Genomic DNA, 12,076 nt, shown 5'->3' on the forward strand with positions numbered 1-12,076 from the left:
AAGACTGGGCGAGTGCGACGATAAAAGCAGTCCTTTTTGGACGATTTCCGTGTTTTCTCGCGTTGAACAAAGCAGGACAAAGCAAGACCTGCCCCATTTTATAGAACGTGCACAAAATGGACGAGCATTTGCTCTCTCTCTCCCAAGAAACGACTTAAAACTCAAAACCAAGTATGAGTCAACGACCTTCTCTGCATAGGAACCTAGCGAAACAATAGAACGGACCCTATTCTTCCGTTTTTATATCCGTGTTTGTTTCTAAACTCTTGTTTTGACCATGTTTTTAAGTTTTATTACCCTCGGGCTTCCCTTTTCACCCTCCCTCCCCACCCAAGGTCAAATCTCACAGGGTTATATTCACCCCCAAGTGCACACGCTCTAATTTGTACTAACAACAGTTGGCAGTGTCCAATTGTCCCGTCAATTAAGCCGGCTTCTGCCTTCGACATTCTTCACTCTTCCCTTCTTTCATTCCACTGAGGCTTGTCCGAATTGGTTGAACAGCTGGACTTGTCACGTGACCTTCAAATTTTCATGGAATGGCAGGTATGTATCCTTGTCCTCTCTGTAGACTCTTCTAGAATATACAAAACGACAAAATTGTTAATATGTACCCCCTAAAGTAGCTATATAGTAATTTTAAAATTAAGGATTAAAGTGGTAAATAGAACATAAGTTTTCCTTTTCAGATTTGATTATCAAGATCAACGCTATTTTATATCTAAAACTTTGCAAATTTTCCGTGTGACATTTAATATTCTATAGTTGTAGTGAGAAAATATTTAAGAACTCAACACTTGGACAAATATACATGTGATTTTTTTAAGGTAAAAGTAAGAATAAACAGTGCCTAATAAACAATCGCACTTGTAACAACAATAACTACAACACTGTTGAATCCACTTGAGAAAGACGCATGCGTATGCAGCAGCATGTTGGGATAGTGCATTTATTGCCACCAGAAATGTATTTTTTCTTTAAATGTTAACGTTAATAACGACAACGCATCCTTTTCTGTAAGTGTAACATATCGTTACATTTTCTTTCGGGAAACTTTGAGTAATAATGCGGCCGACATGACGAGTAAGCCAGTGTGTTAACTGCAATTTGAACCATGACACGTGAATTAACTATTAATCTCGAACGTACAAAAAATAATCGTACATTTAACAAGAATTTCGGCCTTCCAAAGCTTCAAAATATTTCAATATTGTACTTTTCAACTTCCTACATAAACTAAAATGTTAAATGTTAAAAGCTTAAATTGGATAATATGTAATATAAATATCGGGTCGTGATCCGAAGAAAGTACGTTTATTTCTCTATGTGCTTGTGGCACTGTATGCTACTTTCCTTTTCTTAAAATTTATTAGATCGTTGAGTCTAGCATAAACAAAATAAAACACATATTGAATACAGATGCGATCTGAACCTTATTACAAAAAGACTCCATACAACTGGAAAAAATACCGCAAACTAATTTTTAAAAATTATTACCGGTTGAGGTATTTGAAACACAAAATACTAAAATACTATATTACATTAAAGGTTACAGAAAAATCTTAGAGATTACTAGATTCATAGATGAATTGATATTTTCTAGGCCAGTCTTAACGTTAAGTCTTGTCAGTGCTATTAATATCATATCATTATTTAGAAAACATAGAAAATAATTAACTATAAACTGTAGAAATAAACCAGCATGAAAATTTATTGCTTGCAGCTTAGAATACTTGAAATAAGGAAAATTTATTCTTTAATATCTTAGTTCACAATTATTGAAAGTAATGCAACATCACAGTTTACCTTCATTAAAATAAAAATATTGCATCATAAATATAAGGTATATTATTTTTAAAAGTAAATAATTTTAGTAACATTGTCAGATGTTTATATTAATTATGGAATAATTATCAATGGACATAAGTATATTGTGTTCTGTGTTGTTTAAGTAATTCATTGGTGCAAGTTTAAATTAAACATTTTAGTAGTTTAGTGTACATAACAAACAATAATTTTGCAAAATCGTCCTGATTAAATCCACATCAAATATATTCAAGGTTTTTGAAATGTGTGGTGATTCTAGCCTTCGAATCCAGGTAAAACATATTTAAACAATTCGCAATTCATCCTCAGTGTCGCGATTAAACTAAGGAGGTAGAAAAGTGACACAAATAACCCAAAAGTACAAAAAATGTACAATATGTGTTTATAGAGACCTTATATGTTGCATATAAATCCACGTAGGTCATGTATGGTCACTATCTTTTGTTTTAGTGGACTGGGAAGGGTAGCGTGTATTTTTTTTGACCAGCGAAATTTACTACTGAACGAAGACTCCATATCATGCAGGGTTCACCGGTATAGATTGCATTGTGTTCAGCGATTGTTGTTTTATGACGCAATATGATTTATGATGGAGCTTACACAGCTTGTCATTGTTGTTTTTACTTTTGTAGTTTCGATGCATTTTTTCCACCCTCAGATTTACCACCCCCCTCCCTCTCTCAAGCTAGCTGCGCGCATGCTGCATCAGATATACAAAAAAAAATGTAGAGATGTGTTGCATGTTTTTTGTGCTTTTTTTTTCGTTTTGTTTGTTGATACGGACCTGTATGCAAGCACCAACATTGATTTGTGTGTGGAGAGTTTGGTGTAGGTGGATGTGACATGTAGGTGGGGGGCAGAGGGAGGGGATACAGTGGAGAGAGATAAGATTAGACTCATCCGAAATTCAAAGCACGACACAATTTTAGTGGCCTTCTCATTTTGCATGGGAAAAAGGCAGAGGATCTACACTCGAGGTGAGGGTTAAAGCCATTCTAGTGAGTCAACGAGTGTCCTTACAATGCATCCGCCTTGTACATCGTGCATTTGTACAACATAGTACGAGAAAAGTGCATGTAAATGCATCAAATGTGTTTTATTCGCTGTAAACTGTAAATGCATCGTTTGGTGCAACCATACATGCGATTTTTTTTGCCTGTTTGTCCCTCAGTGATGTGTTTCATTTTGATGTATCAATCGGCATGTTTTTTAATACATAATATTAAAAAGCGTTTACCCTACATCGTTTCATGAAGACTTCAACATATTTCTCGCATAGATGATGCAATGCAACAATGATAATAATAAAACTAATATTTGAAAGTCACATGAAATGAGACACACACATGCTGGAAATTGGCATCGTTAATTTCACACTATAAAATTAAGCAAAAAGTTGTTATTTAGAGAATCGATAACAGAAATAAAATTCGAATATTTTGCATATCAGCGAACAGCCAAAGAAAAATTTGAGTTAGCTGGAATAATTAAGTGTAAAAACATGTCAGAAATTCATGTTTTCACCTTCCACCACAGAAGCCAAAGAATAAATGTGTTTTCAAATTTCCTAAACTAAGATTTTAATTATTTTTTTTGAGAGGGGAATGTATAACTTAACAAGATAGAATAACTATTAATTATTATCAAGGACATGAAATTTTAAAAAATTAGAATATTAATTTATCGTCTAGGAGAGCTTCGTCAAGATAAATATTAGCCTATTATTTATACAATTCAGTTTTATATCAATATTCCGAGAGCCCAAAAAAAATATTTTGGCTATGTCATACACATATGAAACGGCACATGCTGATAAACCATTTATTGGTGAGCCTATATTTCAGACAACGAAGTAAGTGGTTTTTGTGATATGAGCACTTGGTGAAAATATACGACACTTTAAAAAATAACGGAGTTCGTTTCATTTCTTCGAACCGTTGTTGCCAAGGAAATGTATTTAGCAATAGTTGTGGAGAAACTTTGGCAATATATGTTCTGCTATTTTTTTGTGTGCATATCACTAAAGTTGATAAATTATTCGAAATAAATATTTATTTTCTCAAAAGAAAATGTATATTTGTAAAAAATTCTAGGTAAATATGAAAATATAGTAAATATTGTTCAAAGGAATATTCTTTGTAAGCAACAAAATTATTTCTTGTCTGGAGAATTTGTTTAACATTAGCACATTTTTTGTGTTACAGCGAATTTGCTTGGACACAAAATTTCTATAGAAATAGCTTTGCAATGTACCACTTATTAAAAATTATAGTTTCTTTCACAATTAATAGTTGTAAAAACAGAAGATTCCATATTTTTAACAACAATGCTAAGAGCAAATTCTTTATTGTTTTATGCAAACATTTTTTAAGTCCATTTTATGTGCAGATAGGCTAATCGGGACTGGCCCTGCAGTTTAAAGTTACAAGTCGCAACAGCATTGTCCCTTTTTACAGTACCAAGCAATTATTAGTATAGATATTAAAGCAAGACATTTTTCGTTTCGTAGGCCTATATTTTTTCGCATAAACATTTCAGTGATTTTATTCACAGATTCAAAGACATTTAGAATTTTGTCTAGACCACGTAGTAATATTTATTTTGATGACAATGATTATGTGGTATTTGGGCTGTTAGTTATAATTGCAGGTTAAATAGTACTAGTTTCATTACATAACATGGAATGGTCAAAGAGTGTTAAAACTTACTATCATTATTTCTACGATTTTATTTGTTGTAACAAAAATAACTAATCATCTAGTTTTTCGAAGAAAATATTGCGCGTGTTGCTAGCCACCTGGTTATTCTTAAATAAAATTGTCTCTGACGTTTGCACCCATTGTTGTCGCTTTAACGCAAGCCAAAGCTGATAATAATTACATTACGTTAATTGTTTATGCTTTTGTTGCTTGTTTTTACTAGTGGTTCAGCTAACTCGTCCAGATAATATAAACCAGACGCCCAGGTGTCTTTTACGAGATGTGCCCTTATTGGTATTACAGTAGAATTGCATTATCGCGTCAAGTTAAACTTTTATCCCATACTTCCCCGTGTTAATCTGGAGTCAAAATTAGTGGAATATTCTTCTAATTTCTGTACATTGTCCAATACACGCGAACACATTGTAATAATTCACATATATCTGAATTAAAATTCTATTTCTCTTGCTCCAAACGATATATGTAAATTATTGAATGACCATTAGCACATATTAACGCATATTCATTTTTCTATAATAGCAAGAAACTTTATCCGTTTATTTCGTCAAAAGAAGCAGCATGTAAGAAGGAAATAGTACTATTTTATTTGCGAACAGTTTTCAAGTATTGTTTTTTAAATCAATATCAAATAGCCTGCATATTGTATATGACAATTGAAATATTAAAATTTTCAAGCAAAATATTGACATTTAAATATAACTCTAATTATACATTGGCTCTCGTAAGGCACTAACACATAATTACGCAATTAATTTGTAAACAACTTGTCGATTAAATTCTTATCCGGGGAAGAATAATATTATCAATTCACTAGACTATCTTTTGGCAAATATTATTATATTGTTAAAGTAATTACTAATATGTTTTAGTAATTGTGTTACATTATTCAATTTAATATATAACTTTTCGTTCTGACTTTCCTTCAAGTCGGTACCTTAAAAAATATAATTGAATGATTCCATGGTTGACTGGAAGGAAGACACTAAATAGATTTATAGCTAAATTTAATCAGTACTGGAATCACCGATAATTACTTGTGATTGATTTAATACATGTAATACAGCAGAATTATATTTTTTTAAAAAATTCTTAACCGCAACATGCTAGAACTTAAATAATTGATACAAATATATTTTTGTACATTTTGTGCGTATCTGTGATTTACAGACACACAGTTTGTCAATACAAAGAAATATTTATGTTGATATAATTAATTAATTATTCGTACATAGAGATATTTGTATTTTGAGTCAATTGCAAAATGGTTTCTGTATAGCATGTATGTTAAAAAAAGTATTTTTCATTTAGAATATGGATATATTTTAAAGTAAAAAAAGAAATGTTTATACGGACCGTGATTTAAATGTAGATATTTTTCTAAAATGGTTCTTATTTTAGTAAAATAAAGCAGTTCTGTGTTCCATGCACGCTTTAAGTAATAATAAACATATGTCACTGTTCTAATGCATAATTAGTGTTTATTGTTAAGAATTCTAGGTAACGTCCCGTAAAAAGTTTTATTTCAAGCCAAGGCAGCTGATTTTTATTTACTTCTGTTATAAAGCTCTCCGTTTCTATTTATATTAGCTGCCAGTCAGCATAACAGCGCCGTAAATAAGACTCGCAACATTGTTTCGACTTGCAAACTCAATTAAGCTGAAGGTCGTTTTTTGAATCGTTCCGTTTTTCGCGGACGGCAAAGCATTTCGTCCGGTTTCATTGTTGTGCGGAGTCGGCGGCATTGTTGCGACGTCGCGCAGCGTCGTATATCCGCCATGTCGCGATGTCTTCCCGCCACGTGCTCATTCTGTCCCCGGTTAACTTACATTGTTGAAGCGCCCCGCCGTTTTGATCGGCTCACTCACATCCACTCTCATTGTTGAAAGAAAATTTGCATAATTTTTTATATTTAATTGTAGACGATAAGAAGCAATTAAATAACGATAAACTTGAACAAAAGTAAAACTGAAATATTTTTTTGTGGTCCTGACCACACTGCAAAGATAAGAATGAGAAAAATCAATTCTATAATTTTATATTTTCATTATTACTGTTATTATTATACTATTGCACCAGTTCCAGAACCATTATTCCTCTTTTTTAAGTAGAACCAGGATTAAAATGTTCTAGCTAAAGTAAAAAATTAAGTACTGATTCGAAAATAAATAGTAGGTAAATATTTTTTTATGAAACATACAATAAAGTACAAAAATCGTACTTACATTTAACACTAATACAAAGAGAAATTTAGTTGTTATTACTGACGCGAAGGCTATCTTTGCTGAACAGGTTTAATGTAATATTGTTTTTCCCCATATTTTTGTTGGCATTGATTTGTTTTTACATTGCCTTGTGCTTCATAATCCATATACTTTTATATTTTTAATATACATTATGTATTATTAGGCTTTATTAGTGATTCGAGAATAATTAAAACTACTTTATTAGCACATGCATTGAAAAATTATCATGATAAGACCAACAAAAAATGTAATATCAATTTTGTGAATTTCGAATTTAAATATTGCCGGTTTGGTAACCGAGCGCTTTGAGTGGTCGGTCGACTTTTGATCTCGCGACCGAAGTTTTCTGGTTCGAATCCCGGTCTTGTCATGGATGTAATTGTCTCTACATCAATCTCACTTCATCACTCATCCTCATCGTCGCGATTAGCCACAAAGTGGCAGGAGAGCGACATAAAATAACGAAAATACAATTACTTACAAGCACATGTATATTACACATCATTCAATTTCTAGGGAGTGTGAAAAAATTAACCAATTGTGTGTGCTTGTATATTATTTGGAAAAATAGTTGAATATTTTCGGAAAACACTTGTTTTGCGACTATCACAAGAACAAAATAACCAGATAATTCCACCCTTCTTTTTAAATGAGACTAATATGCTTAATTTTAGTTTCACTCCATTGTGTGTACGAATACGAAAATATTTAATCATGTACTTCTTTTATTCTTTCAGATATGTGTCTACGGTGGACATAATTACAATAGAAGTTTAGTGTTCAGAGTACAGGTAAGTTTTTAAATTTTGAATTTGGTCTCTGAAGACGTAATCGGAAAATTATTCCCATATAATAGTAATTAGATAATTCCTTACAATTATTGTTTGCATTTCTTTTAGGGTTAGTTTATTGAACAACTATTTAGTCAAACATTGTTTATCTATTTCGCCCTTTACCTGTGATTTGCTACAAAAACGCAAATATTATTTACAATTTGTTATAACTGTGCTAATAATTGTCCCGTACTAATAACAAATAATGAATGGTTCGGACAATATTTTGAAAGAACTAAAATCTCAGAAAGTTGTAGATTTTAAAATCATAACAATGCCTTAGCAATTCATTTATATTTGTGCAATTCGACGATTTCATTGAAAAATTCTTAGCTGTAGCTATGTTTAATAACAATTGTTTACGTTTCAAATTAACAACATATAAAATTTTAAATTATACAACGCTGTTTCATATTCTGATTTTTTCGTTCCTTCCAATTCAAACCTTAATGCATTTTTATTCACAATAATACACTTAGACATTTCACTGCATCATTTGTTGCAGTGCATTTCTTCGTACTTATATTTCACATTACCGAAATTTAAATAATTTTATTAATTAAATGGAGTTAAAATATAGCAATTGTAACAAACTATACTGTATGCATCATTGTCTCTTATATCAAGGTAAGTAATTATTATGAAACTTCCATTAAAATGAATAAATTTTATTTTAAATTATTTTTGTAATACATTTTCTAATATTTTGAAGACGTTCTCGTAAGAAATACTTCCATTTTACTGTATGCAATTATATAGAATAATGCTGAAAATATTTAAAATGCTGATATTAATATAATAGTAAAAATATTGACAATTCACTTAACCATGTTCATTATTTCATTCATTTAGATATTGTCTTGAGCCTACAACTTGCATATTAATTAACGTGATTAGTTTTTTGTGTATAGTCCGCAGAGACTTTGTTCTAAGCTATCCGAATTTTGGAATTCTTATTTTACGTTTTTCTATCACTTTTGGCTAATCGGGGCGATGAAGATTGAGATAAAATTCATTAAGAGACACTCGGGAAGGACTCGAACCCGTAACCTTCAGTCGCTCCTCGAAAACTCAACGCGTTTTGGCACCGAGTCGACTTATATAATTATTACTGGCCCAAATATAAATTAGGGGCTTCAACCATTGACCACAAAGGTCCCATGTGCCCACAGTAGATTTTTAGTAATCATTACTCACATACGTTTGCATGTGATTTCTGTATCTGTACCATTCATTGCACGTTTCTCTTTCGCTTTTATCGCTCTACACTAAGAAGTTTACTAGAGAAATGACGCTACAAGACCGTCAATATGACCATGGTCGTTTTAAAACTACTTAATTACTCAAATTTAATGTAATTTTAATGATTACGTTTTTAAAAATATAGTTACTGTGCATGAGACCGTAATCCATAATGATTATCAACCTTTATGCATTATAAAATATTCAAATTTAAATTAAACAAACTATTCGCTACCGTTTTATACCTTGCTAATTTAACGGTAGTATATTGTAGCAATGCGCAACAGCTGTCAAAATAGTAGCGCCGGTCAGTCTACTGCCTTTGAAACTGTCATCGGTAATTCCAATGAAAAAGGAGATAGCTTATTATTTTGATCGATAATAGTAAAAATATAAGTTATTTATTATTCCAGCCGAATAGCCAAAGCAAAAATTCAGGAACCATGTCAGAATTTCATATAGCCTAATCACATTCTGCAAATAAATGCAAGTAATGCATGGTTACATGAATTTTAAAAATTACAAATTTAGATTTTTATGAATGAATTTTATAAAAAGTAAGAACAAATTAGAAAGGAAGTTCATTCCAGTGTGTCTGTACATGTGTACATATGTAAGCGGAGGAGAAACAATTGTGCAGGTTATTCACTCATACGGTATATTGAACATAAATGTGCCTCCACTAATAAATCAATAAATAATAAATTGGCTACTTTATTATTAGTTTCCATACATTTTACATTTATTATTGTATAACAATTTTAAATCCGGTCAATTAATTTTATAAAGATTAGAGTATGAAACTTTCCACATTTGCTATACGGCCTCCCCGATGGCGCAGTGGTAGCGTCGTCGCCTTGTAATCAAGGGGTCCCGGGTTCGATCCCCGGTGGAGGCACATAGTGGTTCGGATCCCACTTTAAACTGTAGGTCCAGTCCCGATTAGCCTTACTGTGCATAAAGTGGACTTAAAACAACAAATCAATCCAATTCACATTTGCTATAAAATATATATTTTTAATATTTTCCTTCAAATAGGTAAACTGTTTTGTAATTAATTACAACAGTAATAACTAAAGAGAAGTTTACTAATTTCTTGACAGCATAAAATGTGATTTAGTGAAAATTACAGAAAATCCTCAGTGTTAAAGCAGACATATTCAGTAGGCACAGCAGTGTTTTCTTAAGCTGGTTTCGTTCCTTTTTTGTTCATTCTCTGTGTTTACCGACCTCGTTTGACAATGTTTGCGAATGATTTTTACAGTGTTTTGAGAGCGCTTGTGCTTGAAAGCTTTTAGCATTACTCATTTCTATTTTTAGTTCACCGAATGATGATTTATAAAGAGCCAATCATGAATTACGAACAGGAAAATTAATATTTTCATGAATTTTTTTGTAATGAAGAAGTATGGTTCAAGAAAACGAAGACTGTTCATTCGTACGTTGTTCGATACTTGTATATTAGTAATTTTACGTCACATTTTCGTCACATGTGGTTAATCGCGACGGTGAGAGTGAATCTTGATTAGATGAAAAATGATGAAGAAGCGGGACTTGCTCCCGAAACCTTTGATGTTGAGATCGTGAATCAATCACACATATTGCATGCTTACCAAGTCGGTTTGAATGCATTTCATACAAGTAGGTCTAATACATTTCACGTGCGTTGCATTACACTATTCTGTCCGCTAGCATACGCAGAATTTTTCTTTTCTGAGGGGGCTGGAATTGTAAAAGTGAATGTAACATATTTGTATTAAAGATATTTGTTAATTAACATTGTCAACCTTTGTTGGAAAAATTGTTCAAAGACAAAAAATAATCGGAAGTCATTTAAAGGGAGCTTTGAATTTACTATTTTGGTTTATCCCGTGTTCTTTACTACTTTCATTTGAAAAGTTTGATTTTCTCGAAACTTCGCCCGTCCTCCGTGGTGGAGTGGATAGCACACCGCGCTACGACGCCAGTGGTCCCGGGTTCGAATCCCGACCTGGGCATGAATTGTCTGTTCATCAAATCATCACTCGTCCTCAGCATCTAAATAACAAAATACGAAATCAAAACTTCGGGAGGGACTGTAGCCTCATCGCCTCTCGCCCCATGTTTTGTAACATTAAGCCACTAAATTGAATACATTTTAATAAAAATAATATTAAAGTTTAATATAATTATGATGTAATAAAAATAAGCGACGTCTGCAATGAACGCCATTTTCCACTTGATCACGAACACTTTTCATTATAACTTAGACAGAATAACTAAAGAATAACCTAACTAAAGTGAACTTAGCCGAGCAACAGTTCTTTGAAGGTCAAGACCTGAGAAGTGTTCTTCATTGGGTGGTGTTTGGTATGATCCCATCGACATATTTTCTGTTCTTCTGACAGTTGAAAGTTTGTGTGAAATCAAAGACGCTGGAGTTCAATTTCCTGTCCATTCCGTTGTTGAGATTACTTTAAACTGTAGGTCCAGTCGCGAGTTGTGATTACTTTAAACTGTAGATCCAGTCGAGAGTTTAGATTGATTTAAACTGTAGGTCCAGTCGCGATTTTTCAATCTAGAGTTAAAACCAAATTGTAAATATTGGCAAATATTTTGTACAATATTTTGTTTAATTTTTAGTACCCCAGTTCTAGAACACGATTGGGTTTATTGGTAGTAAAAACAGAACTGCCATTCTCTACTGTCATTAATTAAACATAAATATTTCATTACCCGACTTGAATTTTTAATAACATCCATAACTTGGGACGACCTGACCTACGCACGTCAACACACATTATTTCCCTGATTTACATTAAATAATATATCATTTTTCTTTAGCAAATTGAGGGGTGTAAGGGGTGATCGTCCACGTAGTACACCCAAATGTCAACCTCACTTCCACGTTAGTGCACCCTGGACTTAAGACTAACGAGGCTCTGGCGACTGGCCCCATGGCCAGTATAATTTTGTTTGTATTGTCCTGTTCTTTTGTCCTTATGTGTGCTGAGTGCCCCTTTACAGCCTCAGCTTTTAACAGAAGTCAGAACATTTTAATTTTTTTTTTTTTAGTTATGCAACGTTAGAGTTGTTATTTGTAGAGGTAAGGGGCTGGCCCCCGTATACTGTGACGGGAGCAAAATAGCCTAAGTGCTGACACTCCCAAAATTTTAAATTCAAATTCTAGTCAAATTTAGCAAATTGAATATTTATTGCGCATGCTTTACAA

The 12,076-nt window shown here is 32.5% G+C and overlaps 1 long non-coding RNA gene across 1 annotated transcript in view; it reads left to right on the forward strand.

The window, feature by feature from the left end:
* Positions 1 to 386: 386 nt before the first annotated feature.
* Positions 387 to 12,076, forward strand: part of LOC145978095 (uncharacterized) — a 58,255-nt gene continuing 46,565 nt past the window's right edge. The window contains exons 1-2 of the long non-coding RNA XR_014440656.1: positions 387 to 546; positions 7,528 to 7,581. This is a non-coding gene — a long non-coding RNA (uncharacterized LOC145978095). The remainder of the gene's footprint in view (positions 547 to 7,527; positions 7,582 to 12,076) is intronic.

The sequence above is a fragment of the Lepisma saccharinum genome, chromosome 24, assembly GCF_977018435.1.
Source record: "Lepisma saccharinum chromosome 24, izLepSacc3.1, whole genome shotgun sequence".
Lineage (NCBI taxonomy): Eukaryota > Metazoa > Arthropoda > Insecta > Zygentoma > Lepismatidae > Lepisma > Lepisma saccharinum.